Raw genomic sequence first — 18419 nt, forward strand, 5'->3', positions numbered from 1 at the left:
TATTTTATACCTATTAATGTGTATATGTCAATCCCAATCTCCCAATTCATCCCCCCAGCCCCGCTTTCCCCCCTTGGTGTCCATACGTTTGTTCTCTACATCTGTGTCTCTATTTCTGCCCTGCAAACCGGTTCATCTGTACCATTTTTCTAGCTTCCACATATATGCGTTAATATACGGTATTTGTTTCTCTCTTTCTGACTTCCTTCACTCTGTATGACAGTCTCTACATCCCAGCAGGGAATAATTTTTAAAGTCTCAAAATCGGTTTCCCATTCCAGCTCTGGTTTCAGAATGATGATAAATGGGGAGTGGTTTGAGGGGAAAACTTTCATCTTCAAAGTCAAATTCGCAATATTTCTAAAGTATAAGGCCATGGCCTCACTAAGAGGGGGGAAACAAGGCTGGGTGGTGGGGGGAGCACATGAACCAGGACCCGGTGGGGGCAGGTCAGGAGGTCCTGGAGCTGAGAGCGGCGTTTGCGGGGTCCTCCTTCCTCAGCTAAGAGCTGCATGCCGCTGATGTGGGGACAAAGAACATTCGTTTAAATCTCAGGGACTGGGCTTCCCTGGCGGCGCAGTGGTTGAGAGTCCGCCTGCCAATGCAGGGGACACGAGTTCGAGCCCTGGTCTGGGAAGATCCCACATGCCGTGGAGCAACTAAGCCCGTGCGCCACAGCTACTGAGCCCGCGTGCCATAACTACTGAAGCCCACGCACAGCAATGAAGACCCAAGGCAGCCATAAATAAATAAATAAATAAATAAAATCTCAGGGCCTTGCAGTCCAGCAAAACAAGGAAATTGCGGAACCAGCAAGATATCCCCTTTCTTTCTATTTTGAGAAAATAAATTTAGATTATTTACAAAAAGAGCCTGGTAGGAGAGCCGTGAGTGGCAATCATTTCTGCGTGAACAGAGGTAGGTCAATAATAAGGGGTTATGCAGATTCAGCCAGGTATTCCCCCTTGAAAGAAGCAAGCCTAATGAGGTAGGAGAGAATGAGTCATTAAAATAAAAATAGGCACCACAGTGCACCCTTGCTGAAGAGTGGTGTTCTGGTTTTCCCTCTCTTCGTGGCAAGGGCTTTGAAAGGCCTGGATGGCAGCAGGGGGTGCTGGCAGGCGACAGGATGCAAGGGTACAGGTGGCCCGGTGATGGCTCAGGACGGCGCGCTCACCGAGTGGCTGAGGGGCCGGGGTCTCCCTGGGAGTCATGAGGTTCTTGGCGATCCAGCAACAGATCCACCTGCAGAGCAGGGCAGGGCCTGGACCATAAACAGAATGGTGGCTGGAGATGTGTGCTCAGTCTGAAAAGCTAGCTACGAACCTCCTTCCATCGTAGGCATTTGACGGGAGTCTAAACTCCAGGAAGAGCCCAGCGTGAAGGCACCACCGAGGTGACAGTGTGCTCCCACATCCTGCTTCCTGAGCTCCACTGAGGCGGGGGCGGGAGACGGTAGGGCCGGGAGCGCGCTCACTTCGACATCCACGTGATACCTGCGGAGGTGCAGGCATCGGGGACCCAGCAGTGAAGGCGCCTAGCCCTTCCAAGTGGACCCTCCCCATGTATGCGGAAACTGCCACAATCAACACAGATCGTCCCCCTACTCATGATGGTTCGACTTTACGATGGTGCGAAAGCCATATGCGTTCAGTGGAAACCGTGCTCAGAATTCAGAATGTGGACTTTCCCGGGGGGTCCGGCATGTAGTACGACCCTCTCTCTGATCCTGGGCAGGGCAGCTGCAGCCCCCAGTCACGGGGGTGAGCAACTGATACACTGACAACCATCCCGACCCGCACTCCATTCTGTTCTTCCCTTTCAGTGCAGTATTCCATAAACTCCGTGAAACAGTCAACACTTTATTATAAACTACGCCTTGCATTAGAGGGTTCTGCCCACGTGCAGGCTAATGTGAGTGTTCTGAGCACGTGTGACATGGGCGGGGCTGAGCTGGGATGTCCGGGAGGCTGCGTGTATCAAATGAATTTTTGACCCATGATATTTTCAACTTACGATGGGTTTATTGGGACGTTAACCCCATTGTCATTGCCAACTGACTGCACCTAACGTGTCATTTGGCAATAAGTACGAAGGAGCCATAAAGACGGGGAGGGGGCAGGGAGGGCCTGGCGTGGGTGGGGGTAGGTTTTAGACCAGGACGGGCTCCAGGAGAAGCCGGCGTCCGAAGAAGGTGCGAGAGGAGGCCCGTGGGTGCCGGGGGAAGAGGGTTCCAGGCAGCAGGCTGCTCGCTCTAAAGGCCCGAGTGGGAGCTTTCGGGTGGTTCAAGAAACAGCAAGGAGAGCGGTGGGCTGGGACCAGGGACCAGGGACCAGGGACCAAGGACCAGGGACCATGGAAGGCGGCAGAAAATGAAGTCAGAGGGAGATAACCGGCAGCTCCCACAGTGCCCCACTCTCTTCCAGCCTCATCTCCGTGGAGATCCGGTTAAACCCTGGGTCAATCAAGACGCTCCTCTGCTCAGAATTCCCCGCTGCCTCCAGAGTGAGAGCTGAGCCAGGAAATGATTGCTGGGGTGGGGACAGCACTGCTGGAGTGACATCTTCATGCAAAAGCATCCTGGTCTTCTCACCGCCCTACAGAAGCCTCTGCTTCTCAGTTCGTAAAGAAACATGTTCCCCTGACACTAATCCTGGTCAGGAGGGTTCTTATGATCTATGAGGGAAAAAAATCAAAGTCTTAAATTACATGGAAATCTATTTTGTGGAAATTTGGTAACATGTCAATCACTAGATATTTTTACACACAAGGAACTTTTGTTTTCCATCTTGCTAAATGAGTCACCTTGAAAGTAAGCTGTGTTTCCTTCCTAGCCATGCTATTACAATAGTGTATTTTGCAATAAAATGAAAGGATTATTATGAAGGTATTCTTAATAAGATAATTTCAGAGGCAGGTATATACACTTAAAATTTTATATATAGACATACTGATCGTTTTAATAAAAGATCTTGTCACTCTTGTGAAGGAGAATGACAGCCCCATGATTGGGAAGTTGGCAGAGGAAATGTCATATCCTGTGGAACAAAGCTGAGGGACCAGCTAAGTCGTTAGGAGCGAGCACAGTATACGCTTCTATGTGTATCTGACAGGATGCCATGAAAAATACTGTTAAGTTCCAAATAGTTCTAAACCCATTCTCATGAATTTTGTGATTTCCTTGTTTAAATCCTTTTACATAAGCAGGAGAAATGCCCATCTCCATCTAACTTACATAATCTGAATTTAAAGAAACCCCAAAGAGACCTTTATTTCCCAGAAAGCCTCTTGTTCCCTGCCTCTGTGCCTAGTGACCTGGTCCATGACCGGCCCTGGAACAATGTAAAGCCCCCCAGTGTTGTAGCTTGAACAGCTTCGTGCAAACCATCCACCACCAAGACTCTGATGCCTCAGGGGTGTGTGTCAGGTGGCAACTGAGTGAGGGTGATGCTGAGGTTCAAGGCTGAACGTACATGGAACAGTGAGTAAATTACCAGAAACTCCTGGCTGAACTGCTAAATTGTCATTTTTCTTTTACAAACATTCCAGGGGCTTCCCTGGTGGCCCAGTGGTTGAGAGTCTGCCTGCCAATGCAGGGGACACGGGTTCGAGCCCTGGTCTGGGAAGAGTCCACATGCCATGGAGCAACTGGGCCCGTGAGCCACAATTACTGAGCCTGCACATCCGGAGCCTGTGCTCCGCAACAAGAGAGGCCGCGATAGTGCTAGGCCCCGCGCACCGCGATGAAGAGTGGCCCCCGCTTGCCACAACTAGAGAAAGCCCTCGCACAAAAACGAAGACCCAACACAGCCATAAATAAATAAATAAAGCAAACTGTCAACAAGTAAAAATAAACACTATTATAAAACATTCCAGCTGTTACCTCCAAGAAGCGAGTGACATACAAAAGTGTAACCGTGGACCAGGCCTTGGACTGGGGCCCCTTTCTGGTGACGGGAGTAATTTCTCTTAGAACACCGAATGAGCAATCGTGGCACTTGAACCTAAATATGTCACCTTTCTTTTCCTCAAATGGGAAATTACCTTCATTATTTAAGACAAAACTTCCCCCTGAAATGCACAGGTGTTTAATGGAAGAAGTCTCTTTTCTTCACTTGGTTGTGCAGACAGAAAAGAGCACCCAGGAGACTCTGCTTCAAAGAAGAGACCCCTCCAGGTCCGCTACTGCCACCCTGTGGGCCAACTGAGTACCACTTACCCACGTGGGGATTTGCGCTGAAGTGCCGCAAGAGTGGGTCATTCTTAAGAAGTAAATGGATGTTTTTTCCTCCTTTCCGTTCCTAACACCTCATCTATCTCTTTTTTCCCCACCTAACTCTTTTACAGTGAAAAAACTAGACAACATTTGATTTTCCAAGATTTGGGTCTCATGAAAGCTATTTTTTTGTTTGCCATGTTCCTAGGACCTGTTTCATCTTCTGTATTCACAGGTTCTAAATTTGCTGTGATTTCTTACAGCAGTATACCCCATAGATGTGAGTGGGTGTGCAAAGCAATGCAACCCATCCGTAGATGCACAGCACTCTTCACAGGGAAATCTAGTTGAGGTAAAGGATCCAAAGGGACAAAGTGTTACATGGCTGCCACGTTGCATTTTATGTTACATGTTAATGTTTTCAAACCACTTTAACATCCACTGCTTGATTTTATCTTCCTGTCACATAAAGCAATGAAAGCAGATGGTAAAATTCCATTTTCATGAAGAGGGAATCCTCCAGGACTAGTTAGTGGTGAGAACAGAATGGAAAGCAACTCTCCTGTCTCCTGGTCCAACCCTCCCAGTACATGTTCAAGATGGGGGTAATTTATCAGTCAGACCTTCAAAGACCACTGTGGTGTCTTCATTGCAGCTGCAGCAGAATTCAACAGAAATTCAAAGTACCCTCACAAGGGAGAGACTGGTTGGTCAGACCAGAGCAGTGGTTCTCAAATGGGGACGCTGACGCTGAGGCACCTGAAGGGCTTGAACGTGCAGTTCCCTGGACCCCTTGCCCAGAAGTTTTCACTCAGCAGACCTGGGGTAGGGCCCTAGAATATGCATTTTCTAATGAGTTCCCAGGTGATGGTGGTGCTGATACTCCTGGCCTGGGGTCACCTGCAGAGCCACTGGGCTGGAGGGTAAAGGCAGGTACATTCTGACACTATCTTCCCCTCGTGTCAAAGAAAGACATGAGTCAGAACCATCACCTTTATTTCCCAGGTGATTCTCCAACAAAAGGGCTGAGAGAATGTGGGCAGATTTCAAAGTGCTCCCACCACATTAGTGGAAATGATCAGCAAAGTATTTAAATACTCAAACTGGGGGGAAAAAAGTCCCCAAAACAATCTGGTCCAGGTCGGTTAAAGGATTCAGTGCTTGTCTTTGCCTTGACAGGAACATCACTGTAGAACCAGGTTGTTACTGGTTTTCATTTGTTTAAATAAGGTTCCTGATTTTAAAAGACTAGAACAGGGGTAAGAGATAGATATTCCATTAGGTAATTACATAAGATGAATAAAGAAATATGTAGGAATTAAATGAATAAGTAAATAGTGTATAATATATTTATAAATTTAAATAAATTTTCATTTAAAAATTTTAACATAATTATTTATAAATATAATTATACATTTATAGGTAATCTGAAAAATCTTCCAATTATATTCTGCAAAAGTGTATCAGATTTCTTCTCAAAAGCTTATCTGGTGCTTCCCTGGTGGCGCAGTGGTTGGGAGTCTGCCTGCCTATGCAGGGGACGCGGGTTCGTGCCCCGGTTGGGGAGGATCCCGCGTGCCTCGGAGCAGCTGGGCCCGTGAGCCATGGCCGCTGAGCCTGCGCGTCCTGAGCCTGTGCTCCGCAATGGGAGAGGCCACAACAGTGAGAGTCCCGCGTACCGCAAAAAAAAAAAAAAGCTTATCTGAAATCTTTGGGAGCCAAAAATGAATTGCTGAGGAAGTAAGTCTTAAACTGTGGTTCGTAGACCTTGGCCAAGGGAGCAAGGAAAGCACTCAGAGAAGGCTTCCTCGCTGTCCGTCAGTCTTGGGAGAGAAGAACGGTGGGAGCATTTGTAGCTACCCTGCTCTTCTCAGTCCCCTAGAACTATCATCAGGGTCTCTGAAATAAGACTCCATGGGTGTCAGCAAAGAATTGTCTTTCAAAGCCCTTGGGAAGGGCTTCCCTGGTGGCGCAGTGGTTGAGAGTCCGCCTGCCGATGCAGGGGACACGGGTTCGTGCCCCGGTCCGGGAAGATCCCACATGCCGCGGAGCGGCTGGGCCCGTGAGCCATGGCCGCTGAGCCTGCGCGTCTGGAGCTGGTGCTCCGCAACGGGAGAGGCCACAACAGGAGCAACGGGAGAGGCCACAACAGTGAGAGGCCCGCGTACCACAAAAAAAAAAAAAAAAAAAAAAAAAAAAAGCCCTTGGGAAATTTCATCCCCATTTCTTTGTTGGACTACCTTCAATTAGAGTCATCAGAAGAAGCACCTTCTAGGGAATGAGGACCTGAAGACTGGACATGGAGAAACACAATTAGCACATGGAAAATATGATGCCCTAGAACCACAGGTCAAATTTTTCAGGGAAGATGTGCTCAGAAGTGAGGGCAATGCAAAGGTTCTTTGTGAATTAAATGTATGGTGGATACAACATCTCTAAGGGCATGGTGGGCCAAACATCATGACACCACGTCCCATCACCTCCGTGCTCTTGTCTGCCAGTGCTCGGGACTAAAACACCCAGATCACAGGACCAGCAAGATGGTGAGGATGCCCTGCATGCAGAGCGTGGAGGACAATGGAATGGGTATTAGAGCCAGGAAACCGTGGTCCCCAAGTCAAAAGAACAATCCCTAACAGGATAGTCTGGAAACACTGAGAATGAATGATAGTAGGAAGAGTGAAAGAAACAACAAAAAAATCTAAGGTAAAATACAGCACTAGAGAAAACATGCCAAAGGCCACCTTCTCCTATGGAGGGTCCAGGAAGTATCTGCTGGGGAGAGGCACAGTCAAGCTCACCAAGAGAGAAACAGCAAAAGGCAGGCAAATGGGTCCAGATGCTGTCCCTCTGAGTACCTGTGGAGGATGCTCTCGACACAAGCATGGTGGCAAGCTGTAGGTGACCCACAGTGCAGTTAGAGGGCAGCACATGATCAAGAATGAGAGTGACCTTAGCCCTACTCACAAACGTGGCCGACTCCATGCAGGGCATGGTAAACGGCAGAGAAATGGTCAGTACCTCTGCTTTCGCCTCTCTTCCTAGAGGCACTGAGCATTTTTGTTTTCTTCTGCTTTGGACAGACTGGTAATTATTTGTGTGCCTTACTGGTAGTTCTCTGTATGCCACCACACTCAGAACAGCAAGAGGAAAAGTTTGATTGAATAAGTGATATTGGGATGACTGAACAACAATTTGGAAATAAGATTAAACACCTTACACCATATACAAAAACAAACTCAAAATCAGGAGGTACATGTTGAATGTTAGGAAAACTAGAATAAATTATAATTGGCTAGCAAAGGTTTGATGAAACAACTTTCTAAAATTTGAAGCAGTTAAAATAATAGAAGAAACAGATTGATAAATTAAAATTTACATGCAAAATATAAACATCAAGACAACACTTATAAATAGGCAATAAACAAGAACAGATTTAAAGAAGAAAACAAATCATAAACAAACACTGAAAAACTTTGAACTTATATACAAAATAAACATTAACTTGCACTATTTTAAAAGATTAAATTTGGAAAAAAAATAAACTAGTAAAGTGATTATAACAGTACTTTCTTATTGGGAAAAAAGTTTAATAATTCATATTATAAATCACAAACAGTATTCTTCTGGGACTTTATCTTAGGAAGTCATTTAAATAAGAAAAAAGTCAGTTGAAATGACAGCATACTATGGAAGTAAAGAATACGGGCTTTTGAGTTTTAAAATGTCTGATTTGAAATCCTGGATCTGGGAATTCCCTGGTGGTCCAGTGGTTAGGACTCCATACTTCCACTGCAGGGGGTACAGGTTTGATCCCTGGTTGGGGAAGTAAGATTCCTCATGCTGCGTGGCACAGCCAAAAAAAAAAAAAGTAAATCCTGCCTCTGATACTTACTCATTATATAAGCTTGGATAAGTTATTTAACACAACGAAGCTTCAACTTCTTCATCTACAAGCTGGAAGTGAAAATACCTGATGTAAAGCACTTAATGTTTAATAAGTGGATGCTAGCTAAAACTGAAGAATAAGTCCCAGTAGATGAAAGCTGGAAACAAACAATATCTAACATCCAATATGAAGAAAGCTATGAAAATATATACAAACCAGGTGGGATATTAAGCAAAAATTTTAAAGATAGCTATGCTCAACAAACATAGTGAAAACTTTTCTCTGTTTACAGTGGTAATAGCGAAGTAAAACATGCATGCATGTGAACAAAGACTGGAAAAGAATGCGGATAACTGAAAACATGACAGGTCATCTTATGGAGATTTAAAATGTTTTCTTAATGTCACACTGTTTTTCTACTAAATGAAAAACATAAGGAAAAAAATAAACAGTTGAGACTTCTGGTTTCCAGTCTGGCATATAAGGAGCTTGGAAGCAGCCATTCTATGTTAACAAGTAAAAATGTGAACAAACTGAAAACCAACAGCTCTTCTTAGATACATCTGAGAACTGAGACCACAGGGCAAACTGCTGCCTCCAAAATTTAGAGAGACAGACAGGTGAATACAAAATATCACAACCTAACTGAGTAGAAACCTGTGAGCAGAAACCTCAGTGGAGCCAGTACCAGTACAGGAAAAGCTAAACTGTAACTGACCAGTTGCTGGAGGCTCAGGGTGGACAGGTCCAAGAGTGAAGAACTTCAGGGGAGCCCGGCTTTGGCAGGGTGTGCCCACAGTTCTGAGTTCTTCCTCTAGGAGCTGTATCCAGTCCTCGCAGTACAGCTGGAGAAAATCTCTGCGGCTAGAGAGAGCGGAAAAGCAGCCAGAGTGCACTGTTCCTCAGGAGGCCTGCCCTCAAAAGAAACTGTTTTAGCACAGCGAACCTACTGCGGTTTTATAGAACCTAAACGACCTAGGGAGAGGGAGACACCCAACTCCAGCCCCCTCTAGCCATCCTGTCCCACCAGAGAGGTGGGCTAGACTGGGCAGTGTGAACTTGTCAAGTTCACTAAAAGACAGACCACAGGACAAAAGACAACTTCTCACTTTCCACACCTGGCCAGCAATACTAAATGCCTATTTACTACAGCTCCTCTACCCAGTACCTCATGTCTCATATCCAGCTTTCAAAAAAGAATTACTAGGCATACTAGAAGGAAAAAAAAAAATTTGAAGAGACACATCAAGCAACAGAACCAGAGTCAGATGTGGCAGACATGTTGGAATGATCAGACCAGCAATTAAAAATAACTATGATTTGGACTTCCCTGGTGGCACAGTGGTTAAGAGTCCATCTGCCAATGGAGGGGACGTGGGTTTGAGCCCTGGCCTGGGAAGATACCACATGCCACAGAGCAACTAAGCCCGTGCGCCACAACTACTGAGCCTGCACTCTACAGCCCATGAGCCGTAACTACTGACCCCGTGTGCCACAACAACAGAAGCCCATGCACCTAGAGCCTGTGATCCACAGCAAGAGAAGCCACCGCTATCAGAAGCCCACACACTGCAATGAAGAGCAGCCCTCGCTTGCCGCAACTAGAGGAAGCCCGCACGCAGCAATGAAGACCCAATGCAGCCAAAAATAAATAATATAATTAAGAATATATATATATATATCATAAATTACCATTTTAAAAAAATAGTGAAGATTGGTTCAAGATGATGGAGTAGAAGGATGTGCGCTCACTCCCTCTTGCAAGAGCACCGGAATCACAACTAACTACTGAACAATCATTGACAGGAAAACACTGGAACTCACCAAAAAAGATACCCCACAACCAAAGACAAAGGAGAGCCACAGTGAGACGGTAGGAGGGGCACAATCACAATGAAATCAAACCCCATAACCACAGGGTGGTGGACTCACAAACTGGAGAACACTTATACCACAGAAGTCCACCCGCTGGAGTGAAGGTTCTGAGCCCCACGTCAGGCTTCCCAACCTGGGGGTCTGGCAACAGGAGGAGGAATTCCTAGAGAATCAGACTTTGAAGGCTAGTGGGATTTGATTGCAGGACTTCGACAGGACTGGGGGAACCAGAGACTCCACCCTTGCAGGGCATACACAAAGTAGTGTGTGCATTGGGATCCACGGGAAGGAGCAGTGACCCCACAGGAGACTGAACCAGACCTACCTGCTAGTGTTGGATGGTCTCCTGCAGAGGTGGGGGGTGGCTGTGTCTCAATGTGGGGACAAGGACACTGGCAGCAGAAGTTCTGGGAAGTACTCCTTGGTGTGAGCCCTCCCGGAGTCCACCATTAGCCCCACCAAAGAGCCAGGTAGGCTCCAGTGTTGGGTCGCCTCAGGACAAACAACCAACAGGGAGGGAACCCAGCCCCACCCATCAGCAGATAAGCAGATTAAAGTTTTACTGAGCTCTGCCCACCAGAGCAACAGCCAGCTCTACCCACCACCAGTCCCTCCCATCAGGAAACTTGCACAAGCCTCTTAGATAGCCTCATCCACCAAAGGGCAGAGAGCGGAAGCAAGAAGAACTATAATCCTGGAGCCTGTGGAACAAAAACTACATTCACAGAAAGATAGACAAGATGAAAAGGCAGAGGGCTAAGTACCAGATGAAGGAAAAAGATAAAACCCCAGAAAAACAACTAAATGAAATGGAGATAGGAAACCTTCCAGAAAAAGAATTCAGAATAATGATAGTGAAGATGATCCAGGATCTCGGAAAAAGAATGGAGGCAAAGATCGAGAAGATGCAAGAAATGTTTAACAAAGACCTAGAAAAATTAAAGAAAAAACACCTAGAAGAATTAAAGAACAAACAAACAGAGATGAACAATACAATAACTGAAATCAAAAATACACTAGAAGGAATCAATAGCAGAATAACTGAGGCAGAAGAACGGATAAGTGACCTGGAAGACACAATGGTGGAATTCACTGCCATGGAACAGAATAAAGAAAAAAGAATGAAAAGAAATGAAGACAGCCTAACAGACCTCTGGGACAACATTAAATGCAACAACATTCACATTACAGGGGTCCTAGAAGGAGAAGAGAGAGAGAAAAGACCCAAAAATATTTAAAGAGATTATAGTCAAAAACTTCCATAACATGGAAAAGGAAATAGCCACCCAAGTCCAGGAAGCACAGAGAGTCCTAGGCAGGATAAACTCAAGGAGAAACATGCCGAGACACACAGTAATCAAATTGACAAAAATTAAAGACAAAGAAAAATTTTTGAAAGCAACAAGGGGAAAACGACAAATAACATAAAAGGCAACTCCCATAAGGTTAACAGCTGATTTCTCAGCAGAAACTCTGTAAGCCAGAAGGGAGTGGCATGATATGTTTAAAGTGATGAAAGGGAGGAACCTACAACCAAGATTACTCTACCCAGCAAGGATCTCATTCAGATTCAACGGAGAAATCAAAAGCTTTACAGACAAACAAAAGCTAAGAGAATTCAGCACCCCAAAACCAGCTCTACAACAAATGCTAAAGGAACTTCTCTAAGTGGGAAACACAAGACAAGAAAAGGACCTACAAAAACAAACCCATAACAATTAAGAAAATGGTAATAGGAACATACATATCGATAATTACATTAAAAGTGAATGGATTAAATGTGCCAACCAAAAGACACAGGCTCGCTGAATGGATACAAAAACAAGACCCATATGTATGCTGTCTACAAGAGACCCACTTCAGACCTAGGGACACATACAGACTGAAAGTGAGGGGGTGCAAAAAGATATTCCATGCAAATGGAAATCAAAAGAAAGCTGGAGTAGCAATACTCATATCAGATAAAACGGACTTTAAAATAAAGAATGTTAAATAAAGAGACAAGGAAGGACACTACATAATGATCAAGGGATCAATCCAAGAAGAAGATATAACAATTATAAATATATATGCATCCAACATAGGAGCACCTCAATATCTAAGGCAACTGCTAACAGCTATAAAAGAGGAAATCAACAGTAACACAATAATAGTGGGGGACTTTAACACTTCACTTACACCAGTGGACAGATTATCCAAACAGAAAATTAATAAGGAAACACAAGCTTTAAATGACACAATAGACCAGAAAGATTTAATTGGTATTTATAGGACACTCCATCCAAAAACAGATTACACTTTCTTCTCAAGTGTGCAAGGAACATTCTCCAGGATAGATCACATCTTGGGTCACAAATTAAGCCTCAGTAAATTTAAGAAAATTGAAATCATATCAAGCATCTTTTCTGACCACAATGCTATGAGATTAGAAATCAATTATAGGGAAAAAAACCTAAAAAACACAGACACATGGAGGTTAAACAATACGTTACTAAATAACCAAGAGATCACTGAAGAAATCAAAGAGGAAATAAAAAAATACCTAGAGACAAATGACAATGAAAACACGATGATCCAAAACCTATGGGATGCAGCAAAAGCAGTTCTAAGAAGGAAGTTTATAGCAATACAAGCCTACCTCAAGAAACAAGAAAAATGTCAAATAAACAATCTAACCTTACACCTAAAGGAACTAGAGAAAGAAGAACAAACAAAACCCAAAGTTAGTAGAAGAAGAGAAATCATAAAGATCAGAGCAGAAATAAATGAAATAGAAACAAAGAAAACAATAGTAAAGAGATCAATAAAACTAAAAGCTGGTTCTTTGAGAAGATAAACAACAAAATTGATAAACCATTAGCCAGACTCATCAAGAAAAAGAGGGAGAGGACTCAAATCAATAAAATTAGAAATGAAAAAGGAGAAGTTACAACAGACGCCACAGAAATACAAAGCATCCTAAGAGACTACTACAAGCAACTGTATGCCAATAAAATGGACAACCTGGAAGAAATGGACAAAGTCTTAGAAAGGTATAAGCTTCCAAGACTGAACCAGAAAGAAACAGAAAATATGAACAGACAAATCACAAGTGATGAAATTGAAACCGTGATTAAAAATCTTCCAACAAACAAAAGTCCAGGACCAGATGGCTTCACAGGTGAATTCTACCAAACATTTAGAGAAGAGCTAACACCCATCCTTCTCAACCTCTTCCAAAAAATTGCAGAGGAAGGAACACTCCCAAACTCATTCTATGAGGCCACCATCACCCTGATACCAAAACCAGACAAAGATACTACAAAAAAAGAAAATTACAGACCGATATCACTGATGAATATAGATGCAAAATTCCTCAACAAAATACTAGCAAACAGAATCCAACAACACATTAAAAGGATCATACACCATAATCAAGTGGGATTTATCCCAGGGATGCAAAATATTTATATTGCGTATCAATATACACAAATCAATCAGTGTGATACACCATATTAACAAATTGGGAGCAGGGAGAAGTTCACTCGCATCAGCTGATCCTAACTGACAACAGGAGAGGAGGAACCCCAGGAGGCAGTGACGGAGGAGGGGGATGGAAATGGAGATGAGGATGGATCCACTGGTGCCCTGAGGAACAGCCCACACCTCCACCGGGGCCCCGGGATCCCCTGACGCTTCCTCGCCACAGCAGAGCTGCTTCTTGGTAGGGTTCCCGGGACACTGCGGTCGGGGAGGGAAGGGCATGGCCCTGCACCGGATGAGTGATAGCCCTGGAGCTCCCTCTGCCCCCGGAAGGAAGGGGGGGGGCGGTGGGGGTGGTATAAACAATGGATGCGGCTCTGGCCTCTGCCAGCGTTGGGGGGATTTGGGGTGCCCTTCTTTGTTCTTCGACCTTGCTGCTGCCCCTCGGGTTGTGGTGGTGTTGTCCGGAAAGAAGGAAGGGTGAGGAATCCCCGGCTGGAGAGAGGCGTCGAGGTATCCTCTGAAATACTGACTTAAGCTGGATAATATTGAAAAGTTCCTGACCACTCTCTTTCATTACCAAAACCTTGTGTCTGAGGCCCCATGCATGTGCCCACCTCAGTGAACCCATCAGATCTCTTTCAGATAGCCATAACAGACCCTCTCAAGTTAATTTTAACCATATATTTGCCTGCACTTTATGGAGGATGAAACTATCAAGCCAAGTCAACATTGCTGCTGATCCAGGAGGCTTGGCAGCAGAAAATTAAACATCTGAACGTTTGTAAATGTGTGAAGAATTCTGATAGGACATCGAATGTTTTTTTTAAAACATTTTTTTAAGGGTGTTCAGAACCCTGTGGAGGCTGTGCTCAGTCTTCAGACTCAACGCCTTTGTCTTCACTTCTGGGGAAAGCCCAGGTACTGTTATATTGTAGATGCTTTCCTTCCCAGTCTGAATATTGAGTGCGCAGACTTCCCCAGCAGAGAAGGGCTGTTGTGCCAGGAGAGTTACACCTGCAGCGGGACTGATGAAGCCGTCTCCGAGTGTGATGAGTGCTGCAGCCTGCAGTGTCTCCGCTGCTAGGAGAAGCTCCAGCGGCAGGAGCGCCTGAGAAACCATGAGCGGATCAGACTCAAAGCTGGCCACGTCCCTTACTGTGACCCCTGCAAGGACCCCAGTGGGCGTTCTCCAGGTATGAAGCAGACGGCAGACGTGAGGTGCCAGACCTGTAAAATCAACTTGTGCCTGGAGTGCCAGAGAGGACTCATTCTGGGGGTAACAAAAGGAGGCACCCTGTTACTGTGTACCATGTGGCTAAGGTCCAGGCATTGCTGGAGGAAGAAGGGATGGATGAGGACACCAAGACAAAGAAGATGACTGAGAAGGTTGTGAGTTTCCTCCTAGTAGATGAGAATGAAGAAATTCAGGTAACGAATGAAGAGGACTTTATTAGGAAATTGGATGCAAATCCTATCAGCATCTGAAAGTGGTTTCCATTTTTGGAAATACTGGGGATGAGAAGGCTCATACCCTCAACCACACTTTCTTTTGTGGCCGGGAAGTCTTCAAAGCCTCCCCTGCCCAGGAGTCCTGCACTGTTGGAGTGTGGGCGGCATATGATCCAGTCCACAAAGTAGCAGTGATAGACACAGAAGGGCTCTTGTGGGCTACAGAGAATCTAAGCCAGAGAACACGGCTGCTGCTTAAGGTCCTGGCCATTTCAGACCTCGTCATCTATCGAACTCATGCAGACCGACTGCAGACCTCTTCAAGTTCCTTGGGGACGCCTCAGAAGCTTATCTGAAGCACTTCACCAAGGAGCTCAAGGCTACCACTGCCCGCTGTGGCCTGGATGTCCCCCTGTCCACCCTGGGCCCTGCTGTTATCGTTTTCCACGAGACTGTGCACACTCAGCTGCTAGACTCTAATCACCCCTCCGAGGTGCCCGAGAAGCTCATCCAGGACCGGTTCCGGAAGCTGGGCCGCTTCCCTGAAGCCTTCAGTTCTATTCGTTACAAGGGAACGAGGACATACAATCCTCCCACGGACTTTTCTGGTCTTCGGCGTGCTTTGGAGCAACAACTAGAGAATAACAACACCCGTTCTCCCCGGCACCCGGGGATCATGTTCAAAGCTCTGAAGGCCCTCAGCGACCGCTTCAGCGGTGAGCTCCCCGATGACGAGATGGCACACAGCTCCCTTTTTCCAGATGAGTACTTCACCTGCTCCGTCCTGTGCCTCAGCTGTGGGGCTGGATGTAAGAACAGCATGAATCACGGGAAAGAAGGAGTACCTCGTGAAGCCAAAAGCCGCTGCAGATACTCTCACCAGTATGACAACCGGGTTTTTACCTGCAAGGCCTGCTACGAGAGAGGCAATGAAGTCAGCGTGGTGCCCAAGACGGCTGCTTCAACCGACTCCCCCTGGATGGGTCTCGCAAAATATGGCTGGTCTGGGTACGTAATCGAATGTCCCAACTGCGGCGTGGTCTATCGTAGCCGGCAGTACTGGTTTGGGAACCAATATCCTGTGGACACAGTGGTGCAGACAGAGATTGTGCATGTGTGGCCTGGAACTGATGGATTTCTGAAGGACAACAACAATGCTGCCCAGCGCCTCTTGGATGGGATGAACTTCATGGCTCAGTCAGTGTCCGAGCTTAGCCTTGGGCCCACCAAGGCTGTGACGTCCTGGCTGACAGACCAGATCGCCCCTGCCTACTGGAGGCCCAACTCCCAGATCCTGAGCTGCAACAAGTGTGCTACACCCTTTAAAGATAATGACACCAAGCATCACTGCCGGGCCTGGGGGGAGGGCTTCTGTGACAGCTGTTCACCCACGACCCGGCCAGTGCTGGAGCGGGGCTGGGGCCCTGTGCCCGTGTGGGTGTGTGACAACTGCTATGAAGCCAGGAATTCTCAGTTAGAAGTTACTGAGGCACAGGTGGATGATGAGGGCGGGACGCTGATTGTTCGGAAGGTGGGCAAGTCCGTGCAGAACACTTTGGGAGCTGTGGTGACGGCCAATGACATACCACTAGGTTTGGTGAAGGATGCAGCCAGGCCGGTGTACTGGGTACCAGACCATGAGATCCTGCACTACCACAACTGCCAGAAGGGGTTCAGCGTCAAGCTTTCCAAGTACCACTGCTGGGCCTGCAGACAGGGCTTCTGTGATGAGTGTTCCCATGACCACTGGGCTGTCCCCTCTTGAGGCTGGGACCATCCTGTCCGAGTCTGCTTTAACTGCAATAAAACGCCTGGTGACCTTTAATGCCCCCCGCAAAAGTGAAGAATAAAACCCATATGATCGTCTCAATAGATGCAGAAAAAGCTTCTGACAAAATTCAACACCCATTTATGATAAAAAAAACTCTCCAGAATGTGGGCATAGAGGGAACCTACCTCAACATAATAAAGGCCATATACAACAAACCCACAGCAAATATCATTCTCAGTGGTGAAAAACTGAAAGCATTTCCTCTAAGATCAGGAACAAGACAAGGATGTCCACTCTCACCACTATTATTCAACATAGTTTTGGAAGTCCTAGCCATGGCATTCAGAGAAGAAAAAGAAATAAAAGGAATACAAATTGGAAAAGAAGTAAAACTGTCACTGTTTGCAGATGACATGATACTATACATAGAGAATCCTAAAGACGCCACCAGAAAACTACTAGAGCTAATCAATGAATTTGGTAAAGTTGCAGGATACAAAATTAATGCACAGAAATCTCTTGCATTCCTACACACTAACAACAAAAGATCAGAAAGAGAAATTAAGGAAACAATTCCATTCATCATCGCAACAAAAAGAACAAAATACCTAGGAATAAATCTACCTAAGAAGGTAAAAGACCCGCACTCAGAAAATTATAAGACACTGATGAAAGAAATCAAAGATGACACGAACAGATGGAGAGATATACCATGTTCTTGGATTGGAAGAATCAATATTGTGAAAATGACTATAGTACCCAAAGCAATCTACAGAGTCAACGCAATCCCTATCAAATTACCAATGGCATTTTTTACAGAACTGGAACAAAAAATCTTAAAATTGTATGGAGACACAAAAGACCCTGAATAGCCAATGCAATCTTGAGGGGAAAAAAATGGAGCTGGAGGAATCAGACTCCCTGACTTCAGACTATACTACAAAGCTACAGTAATCAAGACAATATGGTACTGGCACAAAAACAGAAATATAGATCAATGGAACAGGATAGAAAGCCCAGAGATAAACCCACACACATATAGTCAACTAATCTATGACAAAAATGCAAGGATATACAATGGAGAAAAGACAGTCTCTTCAATAAGTGGTGCTGGGAAAACTGGACAGCTACATGTAAAAGAATGAAATTAGAACACTCCCTAACACCATACACAAAAATAAACTCAAAATGGATTAGAGACCTAAATGTAAGACCAGACACTATAAAACTCTTAGAGGAAAACATAGGAAGAACACTCTTTGACATAAATCACAGCAAGATATTTTTTGATCCACCTCCTAGAGTAATGGAAATAAAAACAAAATTAAATGGGACCTTATGAAACTTAAAAGCTTTTGCAAAGCAAAGGAAACTAAAAACAAGACAAAAAGACAACCCTCAGAGTGGGAGAAAGGATATGCAAATGAGTCAGCGGACAAAGGATTAATCTCCAAAATATATAAACAGCTCGTGCAGCTCAATTTTTATAAAAACAAACAACCCAATCCAAAAATGGGCAGAAGACCTAAATAGACATTTCTCCAAAGAGGACATACAGATGACCAAGAAGCACAAGAAAAGCTGCTCAACATCACTAATTATTAGAGAAATGCAAATCAAAATGACAATGAGGTATCACCTCACACCAGTTAGAATGAGTATCATCAGAAAATCCACAAACAACAAATGCTGGAGAGGGTGTGGAGAAAAGGGAACCCTCTTGCACTGTTGGTGGGAATGTAAATTAATACTGC

The 18419-nt window shown here is 45.2% G+C and overlaps 1 protein-coding gene and 1 pseudogene across 4 annotated transcripts in view; one reads left to right on the top strand and one right to left on the bottom strand.

Moving 5' to 3' along the window:
* BTD (biotinidase) overlaps nucleotides 1-18419 on the bottom strand; it is a 56852-nt gene that overhangs the window by 16297 nt on the left and 22136 nt on the right. The gene's annotated exons all lie outside the window — the stretch shown is intronic.
* Nucleotides 1629-16671, top strand: LOC137225586 (zinc finger FYVE domain-containing protein 1 pseudogene; annotated as a pseudogene).

The sequence above is a fragment of the Pseudorca crassidens genome, chromosome 5 (genome assembly GCF_039906515.1).
Source record: "Pseudorca crassidens isolate mPseCra1 chromosome 5, mPseCra1.hap1, whole genome shotgun sequence".
Lineage (NCBI taxonomy): Eukaryota > Metazoa > Chordata > Mammalia > Artiodactyla > Delphinidae > Pseudorca > Pseudorca crassidens.